Raw genomic sequence first — 21,261 nt, 5'->3', positions numbered from 1 at the left:
AGCCAGGTGCCTTGCCCGAAGCACACTGGTCCTTTTTATAAGGGTTTGTCATACCATGATCATATGTTCATTCAATAAAATCATGGGACGTTTGCATATTCAAATTTTGCGATCCTTTTTGTTTCTTTCTTTACTTTATTCATTTTCAAATAGCTATGTGTTCTTACACACACCCACATAATAAATGCAGATTCACATTCACTCTGGATCCTGTTGGTAACGATTCTGCTATTGCCAGTCATGACTTTGAAAATCCGATCTACCAAACTGAGGACGAAAGTGAGGAAGATTGTGAAGTACCTAGGGAACTTGCAAGGCTATTAGAACAAGAAGAAAGGACTATACAGCCGCATGAAGAGCCAATTGAGGTTATCAACCTGGGCAGTGACGAAGAAAAGAAAGAAGTCAAGATAGGGGTTAATTTAGAAGACAGTGTCAAGCAAAGACTGATTCAAATGTTACGAGACTACGTCGAGATATTCGCTTGGTCCTATGAAGATATGCCTGGCCTCGACACGGATATTGTGGTCCATCGCCTGCCAATCAAAGAAGGTAGCACTCCAGTTAAGCAGAAGCTGCGAAGAAGTAGGCCCGACATGTCCAAAAAGATTAAAGACGAGGTTGAGAAGCAATTCAACGCCGGTTTTCTAAAAGTTGTGAGTTATCCTCCATGGATAGCTAACATCGTGCCTGTGCCTAAAAAAGACGGGAAAGTCAGAATGTGTGTGGACTACAGAGATCTAAATCGGGCAAGCCCCAAAGATGATTTCCCTTTACTTCACATCGATGTACTGGTTGACAATACTGCACAATGTAAGATATTTTCCTTTATGGATGGATTCTCAGGTTACAATCAAATCAAGATGGCGCCCGAAGACATGGAAAAAACAACCTTCACAACACCCTGGGGAACCTTTTGTTACAAAGTAATGCCCTTTAGTTTAAAAAATGCAGGAGCAACATATCAGCGTGCAATGGTAGCTCTGTTCCATGATATGATTCATCAGGAAATAGAGGTTTATGTGGATGATATGATTGAAAAGTCCAACACCGAAGAAGAACATCTGGGCCATCTGCACAAGCTGTTTGACAGACTCAGGAAGTACAGGTTGCGACTGAATCCGAACAAGTATACCTTTGGAGTGAGATCCGGTAAGCTCTTGGGTTTCATAGTCAGCAGCAAGGGTATTGAAGTTAATCCTGCCAAGGTCAAAGCCATTCAAGAAATGCCCATACCCCGTACCGAGAAACAAGTCAGAGGATTCTTGGGACGTCTGAACTACATCGCCAGATTTATTGCCCATATGACTACTACTTGTGTGCCAATCTTCAAATTGTTGAAGAAAGATCAAGTAGAAAGATGGAACGACAAATGCCAATTAGCCTTTGATAAGATCAAAGAATATCTTCAAAAACCACCAATCTTGTTACCGCCAGTGGAAGGAAGACCTCTGATAATGTACCTAACAGTGTTAGAAGATTCAATAGGGTGTGTACTGGGGCAACATGACGAGTCTGGCCAAAAAGAGCATGCAATCTACTATCTTAGCAAAAAGTTTAGCGATTGTGAAACAAGATACTCATTGCTCGAGAAAACTTGTTGTGCCTTGGCATGGGCGACTCGCCGACTAAGACAGTATATGCTAAACCATACCACTTTGCTGATCTCCAAAATGGATCCTATCAAATATGTGTTCGAAAAACCTGCTCTCTCTGGAAGAATAGCAAGATGGCAAATGATCTTAACAGAATATGACATCCAATACACTTCGCAAAAGGCAATTAAAGGAAGTGTGGTAGCTGATCATCTGGCTCATCAAGCAGTGGATGATTATCAAGCGTTGAACTTTGACTTCCCAGATGAAGACATTATGCTAGTTACTAACTACGAACAACCTAGACCGGAGGAAGGACCCGAGTCAGGGTCTCGATGGACTATGGTTTTTGATGGAGCCTCTAATGCGCTTGGCAATGACATCGGAGCTATGATCATTTCTCCTGCAGGAGGACATACACCATTCACTGCCAGATTATGTTTCAACTGCACTAACAATATAGCCGAGTATGAAGCATGTATTCTGGGTCTCAAAGCTGCAATCGATCTGAGAATCAAGTTCCTGGAGGTCTACGGAGACTCGGCCCTTGTAATTTATCAAGTTAAAGGGGAATGGGACACGAAGCACCCGAATCTAATTCCTTACAAAGAATATGTGCTAGGTTTGATTCCTTACTTTGAAGAAATCACATTTGAACATATCCCGCGAGAAGAAAATCAACTGGCTGATGCTCTAGCTACCATGTCATCTATGTTCAGAGTCAGGTGGGACAATGAGGCGCCAATGATCACCATTTACAGACAAGATGAACCAGCCTATTGCAATGAGATCGATACCGAAGGAGTGGAAGAAAAACCATGGTTCCATGAAGTAAAAAGATATCTCGAAACCTAGGAGTACCCTGAAGGGGCATCCATTAACGATAGAAAGTTTCTAAGAAGACTTGCTGCCAAATTCTTTCTAAGTAATGGAATCATGTACAAGCGCAACCATGACTCGACCCTGCTTCGTTGTGTGAACAAGAAGGAAGCGGAACAGATTATGGAAGATATACACGGTGGTGCCTTTGGTACTCATTCAAGTGGACATACAATGGCTAAAAAGATCTTAAGAGCAAGTTATTATTGGTCTACCCTGGAGACAGACTGCCACCATCACTCCAGAACTTGTCACAAATGCCAGATATATGCCGACAAAGTACATGTACCTCCAGTCCCATTAAAAGTTCTGACGGCTCCTTGGCCTTTTGCAATGTGGGGAATCGATATGATTGGAGAAATCAAGCCTACTGCCTCCAACGGAAATCGTTTTATCCTGGTCGCTATTGACTACTTCACAAAATGGGTAGAGGCAGCCTCGTTTGCTTCTGTCACCAAGAATGTTGTGACCCGGTTTATCAAGCATAATCTCATTTGTCGGTATGGCATCCCTGAAAGGATCATCACAAACAATGGCACAAATTTAAATAACAGGATGATTACCGAACTCTGCACGCAGTTCCAGATCAAATATCATAATTCATCCCCATATCGACCAAAGATGAATGGCGTCGTGGAAGCTGCCAACAAGAACATCAAGAAGATCATACAAAAGATGACTGTAACCTACAAAGACTGGCATGAGATGTTACTTTTTGCTCTTCATGGTTATCGCACATCAGCGCGTACTTCAACAGGGGCAACTCCATTTTCCTTAGTCTATGGTATGGAGGCAGTTCTTCCAATTGAAATTCAGATTCCTTCCCTAAGGATTATGAAAGAAGCCGATCTAGACGAAGACGATTGGATTCGGACTCGGTTGGACCAGATAAACTTGATTGATGAGAAGAGGCTTGCGGCTATTTGTCATGGTCAGTTATACCAGAAACGTATGATCAAGGCCTTCAACAAGAAAGTCAGGATTCAGACATATCAAATCGGTGATTTGATTGTAAAACGCATCATCTTACCACAGGGCGACCCCAGGGGCAAGTGGACTCCCACTTATGAGGGACCATTTGTAATCAAGAAGGTATTCTTCGGCAGAGCCATGTTGCTTACCACTATGGATGGCGAGGATTTCCCACACCCTGTAAATGCGGACATAATCAAAAAGTACTTCGCTTAAAGAAAAGCTCGCTAGGTTGAAAACCTGAAAGGGCGACTTAGGCAAAAAATGAGCGTCTCGGTGGATTGAAAACCTGAAAGGCCGATCCAGGCAAAAATTAGAGACTAAAAAAAATAATAAAATAAAAAATAATAATAATAATTATCCCGGTAGGCTGAAAACCTGAAAAGGCAGCCTAGGCAAAAGTTAGGGAATAAAGCGTACGACTATGTCCCATTTGGCTACCTACTCACCTTCAAGGTTCAACACATCAAAGGCACCAATCAGTCCAATCATTTTCTTCCAACAAGTGAGGGATGAGATACTCAAAGATAGATTGGCAATAGCAGAGTTGAAACTTGACTGGATTGTTTTCACATAGCTATTTTCCTTTATAAGTACTTTGCAAAGTTTTATGACAAATTCCTACTACTAGGATTTTTGTCTCCTTGTACTAATCAGCCTATTACGGCTCTCTTTCAAATCGATACAGTTCATGCTCAAAATAAATATTTTCACTTTTTCTGTTTTGAACGCGTAAACGTCCCAATGATAATTTTGAATGAACATATGCATTTGAGTATGATTGATGTTTATAAGAAAAACAGGAATAGCATTCAGGTAATGTCCCAGTCATCTGGACATCATCCCAAAACCAGCAACATGGGAATATCCCCCACAGAGCAATCTTCAAGGAGTTATCCCCGGATAAGCAAGGCCCAATTAATTCCCCAACAGAGATACGTTTCTCAGCAGAATCCTCGATGAGATTTCTCTCCAACAAAATGACTCAAAAAGCCTTATCTCAAAGCTTGGATAGATATTACATCGGACAATTGCTCTTCGTTCCCTAGCAGGGTTGTTCAAGATTACTATCCCCAGAAGGTTGGATCCTCCACACAAAGGCTTGATCAAATAGTGTATTGGAGGATAATCCATCTCTCTTATCCTCAGTCAGGGTGCATCAAGATTAGATCCTTCAAGTTAATCTCAACCCCAAGTGGTAATCAATAATCCTCAACAGAGCATCCGGGTCCGTAAGGAAGTTCCCCAGCTAAGTATACTCGAACAAGATAGCAAAGATCATCAACGGTCATAATGTCATCGTTTCCGAAATAACAAGCAGGGATTTATTTTCCCAACCAGAAGTTTGATACGCTCTAAACTGCATAAGTCATGTCCATACATCATACATCATACGCATATTCATACATAGCATATAATGTTTCATGACAAACACATACATAACATGCACGGTTCTCATTTAGGTTGAGAATCTCAACATATACATTACATACATCATGACATTGCATGTCACTAACTTGGTTTTCTCAAGTGGACGAATATCCTCAGCAAGTTATTCTCAATCACATGCAGTATTCCCTCCGGGTTCTGTTCGGACAAGCATTCCTTTCAAATATAATCAAACCAAAGATTCATTCTGAAGAGCTCTCTCTTTCCAAACAACTTATCAACTCTAAACAAGCAAAGCAGATACGGTCTAATGGTGACTCATTCTGACGCTTCCAGGCTATACCACAGTCGAATAAACAACTTCAAAACCTTCAGATCTAAGTCGATACCTTGGACGGTTCCTTAATGATCTACCTTCAGATCTAAGTCGATACCTTGAACGGTTCCTTAATGATCTACCTTCAGATCTAAGTCGATACCTTGGACGGTTCCTTAATGATCTACCTTCAGATCTAAGTCGATACCTTGGACGGTTCCTTAATGATCTACCTTCAGATCTAAGTCAATACCTCAGACGGTTCCTTAAAGCAGTCAATCTTCAAGATCTAAAACGAAAACTTTGGACAGTTCTGTAACGACCAACCTCCAAGATTTAAAACGGTAACCTCGGACGGTTCCGTAACGGTCAATACAGAGATTTAAATCCTTCATCAAGATATAATCAATGGATTCATTCTGATGAACAAACCATCAACACATTCACTAGATGGCATCTGAAAGCCCATCTCAGGTAATGTTTTGATCCGCCAACAATATTTATCAAGCCGCATTCAATGCAATTTCCAACATCACTTCCGGTGGAGGTAAGTGCAAATTTTCAGGGCATCTAAATATTCAATCATCTTCTACCTTCAGATTCCAATCGGTCTCTTCAGGTTCAAGAAGATTGAATAGGGGCAACTGTTATACCCCAAAATTTGCCCGCATCTTTTTTCAAAGAAAAGGCAACAGGCTTCTGTCTAAAAATTGGGAGTTTCGTATAATCTTGGATTTTATTTCATAAATATCTTGATTTTATGAACACTCAGTTTTTAGGATATTTTTTATACGGTATTTTGGGTTTGTTGTTGAATTTATTCTTACACAAACGCCAAATACTGTTTATCACTTCACACGCTGTTTATTTGAGATTTATTTTCAGATAAATAATACTGACGCAATTGGTACAGAATCAAATTTTGCAGGCGCAGAGTCCAGGGATTCAGACTATACTGGTAACAATTAAATTATTATTTGGTTTTGTTCCCCACTAATTTTTGTACTATATTATTGTTTTCAAATCTTCTCCTTTCTTTTCAAATCTCTTTCTTTCAAATCAAATCCTAACTTTATTCCATACACTTTCTTTCAAATCCTACTACCACTCAAACTTTCCTTTTTTGCACGGTATCACTTCATTCCCCAACGTCTCCATCCTTCTTTTCACTCTATATATACCCCTCATTTTTTCCATAAAATCTCACATCAAATTTCACTCATCTCCCAAATTTCTATCATACTATCTCATAATTATTTTCTCTTCTTCCCCGGCAAAAAATGGCAAAGTGGGTGGATACGTTTTTTCTTATGGTCATTACTGTTTTTACGGTGATCATGTCTTTTTTCTGTCTGCATAGTCCTGAAAAATGCGGACCTGGGATGCTTGCACTCCCGTACATCTATATATTGTTGTTTATAGCATGGGTTTTTAATCGTCATACTTAAAGTTTGTCGTATCTTTCGCTTTCAAATAACGTACCGTTCATTATATGTGTCGTACTGTTCGTTATATTATGTAATATTTATACTGTCAGTATTAAATATTGTATTATCTGTTGTACCGTCGTTTAATTATCGAGATAATATTATGTGTGATTATTGCTAGTTAAATATTTATTTCTGTGCATTAAATCCTTTTCAATTTTATTATCGGTAATTTCGTTCGCGTACAGTATATTTTATTTATTTATTATGTTTGTGTTTTTCTAACAACTCATGTAAATAATTTTTCACCATTAACACAACAAAAACAAAAAGAGAAAAATTAACTTTAACTGTTAAGTTTTCACTTTAACTGTTACGTTAATACCCGAACAGCCGGTTAACAGTCAAACCCGCTGACAGCACGATTCTCCGTGTTTGCACCATCAGTCAAATCAATCTTTTGCATTTCAAAATTCCAAGATTTTTGTTCTAGAATTCTTCTAATAATCACATGATCAGCAGAGACTCAACACTGCATAAAAATCGGGTACGCTTAACTGTCTCCAACACAAACAGTCCCTAACTAGGGTTTTTGTTTTTTTCAGGAGAACAAGTTTTTTGAGACCTCAAATGGATTTCATGGATCTCCATATGTCTCAAAGTACCATCAGACAAATTTTCAAACTTCGATTCGCTCAGACGCACAGTCAGCAGCTCAAACAGTCAACAGACGACCAGTTTGACCGAAAAGTCAACAGACAGTCAAAAATGAAATTTTTTGTCAACATCCATATTTTGTCAAAAGATTCATCATTTGATCAATGGTTGATCAAAATTCATCAAGAAAAGTTCAGAAATCGACAAAACTCTAAGTTTCAAATTTAGGGTTTTCTCCTAAAAAGTCAACTGAACTTTGACCGGCCATAACTCTCTCCTCGTTCATCCGAAAAATTCCAACCAAAGATTATTTTGAAGGAAATTCAATTATCTTTCAAATGAAATTGGTCCCATGGTCATTGGATTTACCATTTGGAAAATATGAGCTAAGACATTACAGGTCATTTTCAAAGTCAACAAAAAGTGGTTTTTTGTCAAAGCCCATAACATCAAGATAACTTCTCAAAATGCATAAAAGCTTTCAAAGTAGCTTGTAGAGGACATCTTGAGGTTTCTAAAAAGTATAAGAACTCCTTCATATGATAAAAATTGAAGGATTTATGCCTTGTTGAAGTTGGCTATTTTTTGGGAAAATGCATGAAACCAACAATGATCAAAATTGTTTTTTTTTCAAAAGAGGCCAAGCATTCATGATCCAAACATGTTTCTAATGATGTTAAAGGGTTCCCACGACCAACATTAGGCCCATGACATTTTTATTTCTTTTTTTAATTTAATTTAATTTTATTTCATTTAAAGTTAAATTAAAAAAGAAATGGTTCAAGATAATGATTCAAGGCCTTTGTCCTTAGCATGAGCCACCAAGATTGATCCAAACTCTGCAGCATAGAGGTACAGAAGACCTATGGCAAGAGGGGTGAAGAAAATTGAAGCCATGGCCAAGAAATTCAAAGCTTTTATTATTAAAAAAATCAAAAGTTCAAAGACACTCAAAGCTTGTTAGCTTAAGTTTGCAGCACCTCTATTACTTATAAATAGCTTAGAACACTTCAGCAAGAAGGGACACACGAATTTTGAACCAATATCATACTTGTATCACACTTGTATCAACTTGAAATTTTCAAAGTAATTTAAATTTTGAATTATGAGTTTAAGCTAATTTCCAATCCAAATAATTATCTAAACACGATCCTCAAACATCCCTGAACCTATCCCAATCATTTTCAGCAAGCAAAGCACTCAGAATCATCCACTAAGGCTCACGGTTTGTTCCAACAAAAATGAACACGAATACAATCTTTCGGGCATAATTAACATGTTTAATTTGTAGATTTGTGTTTAGTATCACACTCTGAACGATTCTGGACATTTAATCAAGGTTTGGTCGTGTATTCATGGAGATACCATTCTAGGGTTCTTAAGCTAAAATTTGGGATCCTTTGATTTAGGCAAAATTAGAAGAAACCAGTGGCATATTTGAACTCAGGGGACGATTTTAAGCTGAACCATGGTCTCCTAAATAATTTATATTGCTTGTATGAAATTTTGACATTTGCAGGACATGTAGCAACGGTTACAGGTGCTAAGCCAACGGACGGAGGTAGGAGACGAAGACGTGGCGTCTTCTCATTCGCCCGTTTGAAAAAACGTGTGTGATCTCCCCCAGCCAGATCTTGTGTCACGCTTTCCATCATCTTTCCACACGCCCTCAACATCTGAGCCATATGATCAATCTGATTACACATCTAACGCGCTTGACTGCTGGTCCATACCATGGACTCTCCAAGCCAACCACACAGGATCCTTTTATTTAATTTTTCTATATTTCTTTTAATTAATTTAATTTCTCTTTTAATTTGATTAAAAATAGTTTAAAAAATCAAAAAAATTATACAAAAAATATTTTAGGTTGATAAAATAATATATTAATTTTTGACATAAAAATATTTTATTTTTCTTCATAATTAAAATATTTTGTTTAATTAATTAATATATATTTATATATTTGCCTTTAAATTATTTCTAACCTATCAAAAAAATCAAAAAAAAATATTCTCTTTTTATTAAATTAAGTTTATATATCATGAACTAGTTTTGTACATAATTAGAATATTTTTCTCATTAAGTTTAATTTATGTGTATAATTATTTGTATAATTATATGTTAATTAACTTAATAATTTCAAAAACATTTCAAAAATCACAAAAAAAAAATAATTTTATTTTAAAATTAATTAAACAATTTGGACATATTTTAGACTTAACTTTTTAGGTTTAAATTTTATTTCTAATTCTTAACCTTTTAATTAAATTAATTATGCATTAATTTTAATTAAAATCAACCATCCAAAAATATTTTCCCTTTATCTTATTGCAATTTAAATTCATAGATAAGTGTATAGGTTGTCAAATTCATGTAAATAGCGTAGTTTACATTTCTCGCACAATCGATGTAATAGCGTAGATTTACTTTCCGCATTTTGCATTCTCGCACTTTAATTCCTGTAAATATAAAACTGCGTGTATGTCAAGAATAAAAATTGAAGCGCTAGATCACTAACTTCAAAGACAAAAATATATGAAATAAATCACAATCACACTTGCACCTCTTAGGGTAATCCCTCTGTTACTCTTTTCAAAAATCAATTCTACTGTTCAAATACAATTCAAATTTTTTTTCTGTATCCAGTCAAGGAAAATTTTCTAAAGAAATAGGAAAGAACCTTAAAAACTTAGGGTAAACCTCCTAATTGCTTGCTCAATCAAAAACAACAAAAGTTCTCACATATCACTGTTTTTCCAAAACAAACTTTCAAAAAGACAACACTTTGTATATATCCAAACAAGGATCATTACGAAGTTAAAAATCTTTTTTTCGAACCATCAAAATATCTTTCGAAAGATAAACACTTTGTATACATCCGCACAAGGATCATTACAAAGTTAACTCTTTACAAAATATTTAAAACCACATACAAGCATTTCAAAGCAAGACAAAAGATTCCAACAAGTGAGCTAAGCAATTAAGAGCCCATGGATAACCATGGATACAAAGGGTGCTAACACCTTCCCTTTGTATAACTTACCCTCGAACCCAAAATCTCTTTAAGGTCTTTTTCTGTTTCTTTTATAAACCTTTCCTTAATTGGATAAAATAAAAGTCGGTGGCGACTCTCTGATTTTCACAACTCAAAAATAAAAGAAGAGTCAGTTCGCGTCCCACAAAAAACCGAGGATGACAATGTCAAACCAACATAATATAGAAGACTTATTGGGTCATTGAGATACCTTTGTCACACAAGGCCTGACTTAGCATACAATGTAGATATGATAAGTAGATTCATGCAGAAGCCAAAGGTATCGCACCTAGAAACGGCGGAGAGGATACTGAGGTATCTAAAAGGAACTCTCGACTATGACATTCTGTTTCCTGCAGCTGATGAGGGAAAAGAATGCAAATTAGTGGGTTACACTGACTCGAGTTGATGTAGTAATGCTGAGGATGGAAAATCCACAGCTGGTTATGTGTTTATGCTAGGTGGTGCACCAGTTGCTTGGAGTTCGAGAAAGGAACCAGTAGTGGCACTATCATCGTACGAAGTACAGTACATAGCTGCTTCTCTTTGTGCATGTCAAGCAACATGGATGGTAAATATGGTTGAAGAAATAAAAGGTAAAGATCATGGAGAAATTACCATGAAGATCGAAAGCATATCAGTTATCAACCTGGCGAAGAATCCGATAGCACATGGTCAAAGCAAGCACATCGAAATGAGGTTCCACTATCTTCGAGAGTAGGTAGCTAAAGGGAAGGTGAATCTGGAACACTGCAAAACTGAGAATCAGATTGTAGATATCATGACGAAGGGAGTGCTGATTGAAATATTCAAAAGAATAAGATCTATGATGAATGTAGATAGCTTAGACACAATGAATTAGGTGGTGTTTTAAATTGTAACTCATTGTGTCAAAGCAGGCTGTTGCTCGAACACAAGATGTGTCGAATAAATCTATCAAATTATGGAAATAGTTTGTTACACATAGATTTGATTGGATTTGATTTAGGTCTAAAATATGTATTTTGGGCTTTTATGTTTTGGGCTTTGACTTAGGGAGAAAGCAAACCTAAAACTATAAATAGAGGGAGTAACCCCTATTTTAAAATAACTTGTATTCACATAAGTTGTAGTTGCAAGTGAATAACAAAATTTCCACAGTTTGTAGGCAGAGAGAAACTCTGCAGAAAATACTTTCTTCTTCTCTTTTAATTTCCGCAAACCCTAATCCTACTTTTGTTCTTATTTTCTTTATTGTCATCTTCAACAATAAGGAATTACTCAAAGGTTTGAGAGTCTAATTCCAACAAAAATTATTATTTTCAAAATTACTTACACAAATTACTAAAAAATATCTAATTTAACCTTTATCCATATCAATTTTACTATTGATAGATATACACAAATTATATTCCAATATTTTTAACTATTGATTAGATATCCATTACTAATAAATAATTATGATTATTGATAGATGAATTTATCATAAAAGGATAAAATATATGACAAAATATATTTACATTCGTTGATACTTTATAAGGAACATGATAGCATCAATGGAAATTTAAGTCCAGAAAATGTCCTAAAAAAGAATCTAGGAGAGATGTTCATCAAATCATTGCCAAGATCAAAACTCAAGCATTATTTGGACTTGAGAAATTTTTTTGAAGAGTGATTCGAGCTTTGGAGAGAGAGCAACAAAATAGTTAGTGGTTTGATTGAAATCACCATCAGTTTAATGTCAAGGTGAAGAATTATTATAATATGCCTTTAAATTTCAAGTGAGAAAAAATGGTATTGGTAAAATTTCAAGTTTGTTCATGGATACATTTGTTAATGGGTAATATATTTAACCTGTTAAGGTTATGAAAATTATAAATATAATTTTCTCTCATTTATTATAACATAAGTTGCAGAACATAAACATTCTAGTGAGAGAAAATGGGAAAACTAAATTCCAAGGATTATAAAGTCAAGCTCATCCAAATACATTAGCAACGTAACGTGACTATAAAATAAATTGTAAATAATTAAGTCCTTAATTTTCTAGTTGAATGGATCATCTATCTCATATATGATAGTTCTTGAGTGAGTCATGTTCATGTGATTCTAAAATAAAGTGGAATGACAATGGTGTAAGATGAAAAAAATGAATTGAAACCTACTCGCACGACCAATAGAGAAAAAATATGCATTAATTAATGAAGGCTAAATCAAGCAACTAGAAATGATCACTGTCCTTTATCATTAATGGGTCATATGTAGAAAGCACTAGTGTGGAAGGCTTATTACTACTTTTTAAAATTAATATTTTGGATAAAACAAGATTTCACTAGACCTGATTGACGAACAGAAGACGATATTCACTTATTCTTTTGGAATGTTTACTTATAAAAGGATCCCTTTTGGTTATTATAATATTCCTACAATTTTTCAAAGGTGTATGCTTTATATTTTCGTTGATACAATCGGAAACTTCATATATGTATTTATAGATGATTTTCTATTTTTTGCACAACTTATGATATATGTTTAACCAATCTTGATCTCGTTTTTACGAGATGCAGTAACATCAATTTATTTCAAAATTGGAGAAACAATATTTTATGGTAACATAAGATTTTTTTTTGGACATAAGGATATTGAAGTTTATTAAGCTAATATTAAAGTTATGGAAAAAAATTCAATCGCCTGTTAATGTGAAAGCGTGAGAAGTTTTCTAAGACACATATGTTCTTACATATGGTTCATTAAAGACTTCTCTAAAATTGAAAACCCCATATGCAATCTTCTTCTGAAATAAAATGATGTTATGCTTAATATGGAATGTAGAATTACTTTCGTTTTTTTAAAATAAAAGTTGATAAATGTGTCAAATTAGGAACTACCTGTAAATTAATGTGTAATGCTAACGATTATGCGATCGGAGCAGGTTGGATCCAATGCCATAACATTTATTCCATTCATTTACTATGCATGTAAGGTTATTAATTAAAATCAAGTGAATTATGGAACAACTAGAAAAAATTGCTAAATCTTTACATTGGAAACTTTATGTTCTTACTTAATTGGTTCTAACACTACTATGAAAAACACATATAACAATTGTAACAAAAGACCTATAATAATTGTTGAACAACTGTTGTTAGGTAGGGTGTGGTTGTAAGTGGATCATTTACTATCAAGGTCTATTGCCCGTGGTAGTAAATTGGATAGCGCATTACATACAACCACAATTATATTAAACAGTTGTTGTTGTATTCCTTTTAATAAAATTATAAAAAAATGCAGCACTAGAACAAGAACAACAACAGTAAGAACAACAACAAGAACAACCACAACAACAACAATAACAAGAAGAACAAGAACAAGAACATGAATAAGAACAACAACAACAACAACAACAACAAAACAACAAGAACAACAAGAATAACAACACGATCAACAATAACAAAAAAGAAAAACAACAACTAATAGTGCTAACTCGAATCCATACTTTCCTTGTCTTATTCAAGTTGGAGAAGAGATGATGGAGTTCTGAAATTTATTAATGAAAGAAATAATGTTTTTCGAGTTTTGTTTATAAAAGAAATGATATTTTCAAGTTTGGTGTAGTGGGAAAAAAGAGTGTCGTAAATGAAAGATTACAATTGGAGGTAAAATTTAAAAGTCCGTCTAAGTTCCAGGTTCCATGCAGATCACTAATACTAGTGTCTTGAGAATTGATAATCACTAAATGGACGGCCAAGATTTGTTTAAGGACAGTGAAGAAACTCAATAAGTGCGCTACATACAACAACACTTGTATTAAATAACTATTGTTGTATGTCTTTTAATAAAATATAAAAAATGTAGTAGTAGAACAAGGACAACAACAACAAGATTTGAACTCATGACAATTAGGGATGTCAACTTGCCTCCTTTAGCGGGGATCCCCGTGGAGATTCCCCGTTTGGGGCCCCAAAGACAGGGAATTCCCCCCCCCCCCGCGTGGACGGGAATGGGGAATAAAGTCTCCTCGAAGGCACTTCAGAGACGGGGCTGGCGTAAATATACCTCGTCCCGTGGAGTCCCCGCCCCGCCTAAAATAGCCTAATGTCATTAATTTATACATAATTTTAAATTATTTTGTAAGTTTATTTGTCATTTCATATAATTAATCTTATACACAAATTTAAAATATATATGTATTGTCAGTAAAAGAGTGAAAACTAAATAATTATTGTAATTTCTTGTTTAGTTTGAAATTTTGGTAGTCATGACACTCAATATATAGATTAAATATTATTAAAACAATATATTTATCATAAAGGAATAATTTCTAAACTTCTTGTACTTAGTTTTTTACGCTTTTACTATTAATTTGGTTTAAAATAATAAATTAATAAATCATGTTTATGGATCTCTGCATGAACCTTGGGGATCCGTGGGGACGGGGGTGGGGGATAAAATCCTCCCATAGCAGGGATCCGAAACAGGGATGGGGAATAGATTTGAGGGCGGGGATTGTGATGGGAATGTATCCCCCGCCCCGCCCTGCCCCATTTTCATCCCTAATGACAATGCGCTATATACAACAACGGTTGTATTAAATAATCGTTGTTGCATGTCTTTTGATAAAATATAAAAAATGGAGCAGTAAAACACCAACAACAACAATAACAACAACAAGATTCAAACTCATGACCATGCACCACTTTTTACCACGGTTGGAACTTCCAATCGTTGTGAAAAGTTTCTTAAAAATAAATAAAAAAACAAAACTATAGGTGCTAGGATTCGAACTCATGATTAGGCGCCACTTTTCACCACGGTTGGAAGTTCCAACTATGGTGAAAAGTGGGCTTAAAAATAAAATAAAAGCTCCTAATTGAATAGATTCTACCATGGTGGATCCTTTGGCTGCGGTGACGTAAAATTCAGTGGCGTTACGAAAGGTACTTTTTATAGTAGTGTAAATCCATCGTATTTACATATTATGATGCACATAAATACTTGCAAACAAAGGGGAATCGAAACCTCACCTATGAAGGTGTACATGTTGTGAAGGGTTTTGGCCATGTTGTTGTCATCAGAGTCAGTGGCACTTAAAATTTTTAGGTCCTTCTAAAAACTATCTTTCAAGAACTTCATTATACATTATCTCTCTTTGGTCTTTTTAACTTCCATGCACTCTATGTTTGGATAGGTCAACTCAACCATTTTGAAACAGGCCTAGATAGGTAGATGGAGCTTACAAGATACACCGTCCATTGTCACAATCATCTCTCCAACTAAAAAATGTAATATTCTTGTTTTCTTGTGCAACCTCTCAGCAAAGCTTGTCAATAAGCCTGATTAACCATCGTGTAACTCGTGGTGGAAACTCAACCAGACGAATGTCCATGATGCCATCAATGAATCATCTTTCGTTTAGAATAGCCAAATTAATGATCTTCTTACATTTACTAACATGTTTACATGGAACCTTGCAAGATTAAAAAAAAGAGAATAAATTAAAAGCAATATAAAACAAAAAATAAAAGAAATTCTTTCAAGCCTTCACCAACTGAACAAATGTTGTTGCTCATTTTGTTTAAAGTTTGCATGACTTCACCCTCGAAGGTAATAGTGATCATTAAAAAAATTGGTTTTGTGATGCATTTTGTACTTCTTTTTCTAATCAACAAACATTTATTTTCTAGTTATCAAAACCCTAATAGAATTTACAGGTGTTGTGTATCGTTTTTCTACCATCCCACAAATCTATATTTTGAGATAGAAATAAACTAAAAAAAAATTCCTCCTAATAGTCAAATCTTTCTCCATTGAACATTGGATGTTTGGTTGAGGAAGAAGTAATACTATTCTTTTTAACATTATTTTTAGTCCCGGCTATAATATTTCTCAAAGATATTTACTCTTTCATGGTTAAGTGTTAAATAAGAGTCCAAACCTCTAATCTAAACTGAATATCTGAAAAGAATTAGAAGTATATTGAAGGTTTGAATGATGGTAAGAATTTAAAAAATAAATTGGTTAGTATTAAAATAAAGAGATGTTTAACCAACATGCTAACAATAAAAAAATTAAAATATTTATTTTTGTTCATCCCAGCAATCCTAATTTACGCCCAACTCACTCTTGAGATTTTCACTATAATTTCACTCTTTATAAATTTACTAATGTATTTTTTAGTCCAACTGACTATACCTTCAATTTCTCAATAGAAAGAAATAACTACAACTAAATCTCTTTTTTTATATATAGAATTTGCTCAAAGCTTAACCCTTTGAAAAATTATCAGAAATGATGAAGTATTTATGTTTATAATAAAAACTCACAAAAAAAATATAAACAAATTTTAACTCATTACAAAGGTTTTATCTTTCAATAAAACCGGAAAAATCTTATATATCATTTAATACTTTAATGTTTCGTTCTAAATTGTGTAGAGTTTGATTTCAAAAGTTTATCCATGTGACTTCTTTTGTGAGTGATGTTTTGAAAATTGGACCAAATCTACTAGTCAAACTGGTTGAATCAGAAATCAGAGAGGTCACTGGTCAGATCTGATTGTTGGATCGAATATGCTATTGAATTATTGGGAATCGACAAAACCGGTCAAAACTAGTAAAAATCGGTGAATAGACGATTTTGGAAAACCAAAGGATTAAATAAATGTTTTTTTTCTTGGACAAAATGTCGACGTTTTGATAATTTTTAAAAATAAAAATAAAATATAATTAGACGTTATTCAAAACTTATTTATAACAACTTTCCTTTTTTGCCATTAAACATGGTTTAAAATTTATTTAGATTTATATTTTTGTATTATTTGGTTTGGGTGATGTTTATATCAATATTTTAAAAATCGGACCGAACTGATCGGTTGGACCATGAACCGGAGATGAATCTGGTTGGATCAACCTTTCAAAAACACTAGTGGGTATAAAAAATATATTAATATGTAAATATAAAAAACGTAACATATACTCTCCAATCACAAAAAAGAATTTCGTGTTTGTATTACAAACATACAAATTTCTAAATTTTGTCACTCAGTTATATATAGTTTTTATTTCAACCACACTACTTCATATGTTTGCATGTTTGTCATATATCAACTCGAGTTTTTTATTGCCGTTTAATTAAGTGTATTGTATTGTTTATTTTTTATATTCTATCTTTTAATTTAAGTATTCTTAATTATTTAAACTTTATTTTAATTATTATGTTCTATTATTTTATTTTTGGTTTGATTTAGTTTAATATATTTTATTGTAATTCTTTAATTTGTTCAAATTATTTTTTAATGGAGGTCGAAATGAAGTGTACAACTATGTTCTGTTATTATATGTATTGTCGATACTATTGTATTAAGTTTGTAATTGACTTTTGAAATATTTATTTTATTAAGTTATGAATATATGATTATCTGTGACATATCTATAAAAAAATTAGTTTCATATTATTAGTTTATTTAGTAAACGGTTCATGGAACACCCCATTTCTACCCGGTAATTAATATAAAAATCAGAGTATATAAAAATTTTGTTCAACATATGGGATAACACATTCGCAACTTAATAGCAACGACATACACGCTGTTAATACGGATCTGTAACACTTTTAAATAATTAAACTCGTATTCAACTTGTTTATTCTCTTCCAAATAAATCAACTTTTATTAACCATGCAGCGGAATCACAACTTTAAACTTCGAATAACATAGCATCTTATTTCAACATAAAAACTACTTCAAAGAACAAAAATTCTTAAAGGAAAACAACTTAGAAATTATTAACAGTAACAAATTTAACAATAAGGAAAACAAGTGTTCGTCCCCCCCCCCCCCCCCCCCCCCCCGAGTGCTACGTATCAGAGCGACAACACCGACTCACTAACGAAAGTAACCGCTATCCTTCTTGATTACCTGCACGTTACCAACATAGGGGTAACATTCAAACAGAAGGGGTGAGATATCGAACTATATAAACAAGTGTATGATAAATAGTATATTAGTTCAGATTATATAAACATCACAACCACATAACAAATATCAAATAACTTAAATCAACACAATTTCAACAACTTTAATATGCAACTCAATAATGCACATGCATGTGGTACCATCGGAGCAGAACTCCCAACTTAAAATTTGCCAATTAATAGAGGAATCAACAAGGCATAAGCCTTCAACTTAATTTGCCAATCCAGGTCAACTTATTGAGCATCAGCTCCAACTTAATAATGCGATGTATGAGACTTGATATGAATGTCACACAACAACAACAATGAAAATGCATCAACTGCAAAACAACTTAATAACATTGGTCACAAGACCTACAACTTGATTTGTCTATAAATCGGGACAATTCAACAAAATTCAACTTCAACTACAATTCGACATATTCAACACAATTCCAACATACCAAACCAACCAAAATAACTACATTCATATACAAATCATTCGTGCAAAGTTTCAACTATTTTCGGTTAAACAATTTTACCGGTTAAAACTACAAATTTTAGTATTCGGTACTATTTTTACCTACTTCCACTGCTACCTGTTACTAATTCATTTTCTGCTACCGAAATACAAACTGTCATCAAAACTATATTTCTGCTATATTTTTCTTTCATAGTATTCTGCTATCTTTTTCTTTCCTGTTAATTAACACCAACATTAATATTACTACTGTTGTTGTTCGTATTTATTTAGACCTGTTAATATACATCAAATATCAATATGTTGTTACTACTAAATAAATTACAGAGGAGATAGTGGAAGTTATGTTTAGAACACTTTCAGGTGCTTAATTCACAAAAAGTTTATAAAACAAAGATGTGGCCCTCACCCACATGTATAGGGCATCCATCCTGGGAAGTGTGGCTCCCACCACAAGCTATGGGGCTCCCATCCAATGGATCATAGCCCCCTCCCCTTAATGCACTCACAGGGGCGCCCATCCCAGTCTTATGGGGCCCCCACCACAAGCTCCAACTTCATCTTCTTTCTACGTTTTCCAGCAACTTTGAGCCTATAAATTTTTTGTAATTTTTTTTTGCCGATCGATTCATAAAACCAACACAACAATGATGCAACATTAACACAAATCATCACATAAACAACAACTTCAATTTTTCATCAACAATCGAGAGACAACTAAAAAATCAACGGAACCAACAATTTCTCATAGAATCAAAACAACACAAAATCAACAAACATTCCATGGCATAAAATCATATAACCTAACCCACATACGATTCATCATAATCCCAGTTATAGAGATCGAACCCCACCCTTACCTTGGATCGAAGGTTGCTCTAAATTGATTTCTGATTGAAATCACCCGATTGCTCTACGTGACTTTTCTGCTTCTCTCTCAAAAATCCTCTTCTGTTATGCCTCTATTTTCTTTTTTATGTTAACCTAGTTTACTGATACCTCTAATACTATATTTCCTCTAGTTTCACCTAATGAAAACTATTTCTTTTCTGTTACTTTCAATGGGTATAAATTACACCCCTCCCACTTACTACAACTAACACAATAACTAGCCCACTTAATAATTAGTCCCATTTAGTTTACCATTATTCCTATGAATATTTCTCCGACTAAACCGACTAATTTAATCAACTAATCACACAACAACTTTATATCGATATATCACAATTTCAACGATTCAAGGCAATTAATCGAGATTAAATTAATTAAATAAATTAATTAATTACGGGCGTTACAGTTCGATCATAGGTTTAATAGGTTGAACCAATTAAACTTTAAATCGAAAGTTTCACTAGTTCGATCTCCGGTCCGGTTTTTAAAATATTGGTTTATATTTATAGTTTGAATTTAAATAATGAAGGTGTGAAATAATAATATTTTGAAAATTTGTAGGTATCATGATATTTTTTATAGACCGAATTGTCCAATTCGATCGATTTAATAAATAGACTTATTGAACCAAATTATTTGATTTAGCTATAAGGTTTAATCAATAAACAATGAACACAATATTCTCTTGATGATCAATCTAATTTTAAAAACAATATTAATCAATAAACAATGAACACAATATTCTCTTGATGATCAATCTAATTTTAAAAACATTGTTTGTGAGGTTCACTTCTCAAAATTGATTACATGAGCAAGAATTATCTTAATGAAGTCCTTATCTATAGATTCATTTGACTGAACCGATGAAAGAGATACTTGTTAGGATTAGAGCCGTTATAGAAAATTATGCCAAATGTTAGAGAAATTCCACAGTGCATGGATCAATGAATAGAAAATATATAGCTTGACATATTTTAGGAAACATATATCAGAATAACATCATCTAGATTCTATGACATTTATTTATCAAAAACAAAAACATGTTCATTCATATGAACTACCCTAAAAAGATAAGAACCCATATTAGGATTCAAAGAAATATCAATATACAATTATTCTCACTTTTAATGCTATTAGTTGGCACCAAGTTGTGAATGATAGGATGACAGATAAATCCTCCAATGTAATTCATAATCATATAATTCAATCTTATCCAAAACATAAATTTTCTAAATTCAGAAATTAGAAAAGTTACTAAATTGACTAATAAATGTGCAGCAAATTTATTTTTTATTAAAATAATCTAAATAAATAGTACACCAAAAGAAGCAATGGGAAAAATGTTTGACCGTAAGGGAAATCTTTTTCAGTGAGGAATTTTTTATATTTGGTATTGCTAATTATGTTTCTTTTTTATATTTCAAGTTTGTTGTTTTTTTTGGTAAATATTTCATGTTTATTATTGTTTATATGATATATGAAAAATAATCTTTGTCAAAAAAAGAAATAATCAACTATTTTATTATTATTATTAAATTATTTATCTTTTTGGAAATTTTAAGGGACTTTCTATGAAATATAGTTATATAAAATTATTTACTTCTCTATCAATAATAAATAAAAAATATTTCTTACCAAAAATATAGTAATTTTTTAATATAAAAATATTAATTTAACTATTCATATGT

Source organism: Vicia villosa, unplaced genomic scaffold (genome assembly GCF_029867415.1).
Source record: "Vicia villosa cultivar HV-30 ecotype Madison, WI unplaced genomic scaffold, Vvil1.0 ctg.003806F_1_1, whole genome shotgun sequence".
NCBI classification, from domain to species: Eukaryota; Viridiplantae; Streptophyta; class Magnoliopsida; order Fabales; family Fabaceae; genus Vicia; species Vicia villosa.
This window is presented reverse-complemented; position numbering follows the sequence as displayed.